Source organism: Hyaena hyaena, unplaced genomic scaffold, assembly GCF_003009895.1.
Source record: "Hyaena hyaena isolate Hyena2069 unplaced genomic scaffold, ASM300989v1 scaffold_54, whole genome shotgun sequence".
NCBI lineage: Eukaryota > Metazoa > Chordata > Mammalia > Carnivora > Hyaenidae > Hyaena > Hyaena hyaena.
In genome coordinates this window covers 4331266-4332267 of record NW_024080685.1, presented here as the reverse complement: position 1 = coordinate 4332267, position 1002 = coordinate 4331266, and positions in this window count along the sequence as shown.

Here is a 1002-nt window from a genome sequence, read left to right as displayed (position 1 = left end):
TATGGTGGTAGGAAGGCCAGGTGCAGCCACTTTTTTACACCTTAAAATACAATCTCACATACCTATATAACGGGACTCAGAAATTTCACTTAAGTGAAAGGCTCTTAAATTTTGGTAGCATTTATATCCTACCCTCTAATATGCAAGCATTCTTACCAATATGTCTGGAATGATTACTACTTTCTGATTGCCAGGTCCAATCAACAAATCATTAATGTAATGAACCACCAAGAGGTCTAAAGAAAAAGACGATCAAAGTTCATCCAGACTAAGTTATGACATAGTGAGAACTTAAGGGAGAACAGAGAAATTGTATCACTAACCTCTCTACCTGAAAGCAAACTGCTTCTGGTGTTTTTTACTAACAGGTACAGAGTAAAATGCATTTGCTAAATCAATAACTGTATATTAGGTACCAGTGGACATGCTCAAACAGTGAAATCACATCTATAACATTGGCTCAATTTGAATCATCGCTTAAGTTTGTAACAATTCTGGCCTTCCATTCTTTAGGATCCATTTGTTTTCTGCACAAGTCAAATAGTAAAGATGAGTAGGAACATGGTAGAAATCACCATCCCTGCATCTTTTAAGTCCCTGGTAGTGGAACTTCTCTCCAGAATGTGGGGTTACTTTTGATTTACTATTTTTTTGTAGGTAGAAGCAATACTCATTGCTTCCACTTGGCCTTTCCTACTACAAAAACCCTCACTCAATAGGTCAAGGAATCAATGTGGGGATTTTACCCATTGTTCAGTAGATCTATTGCTGTTATGCATTCTAAACCTGAGAAAATAACCACAGGATGAGTTTGGAACTCACTGGACCTACTGTGGGATGTACCTTAGCTAATATCCCATTATATTACTTCTATAAGCACCTACTGTGACTGAAGGACCTATGGCAATCTCCCATATGCACTGGGGAAAAATAAATTTCCAGGAATTCTTAGACACTGGTTCTATATTGACACACTATTTCCTTTTTTTTTTTTTTTTTTTT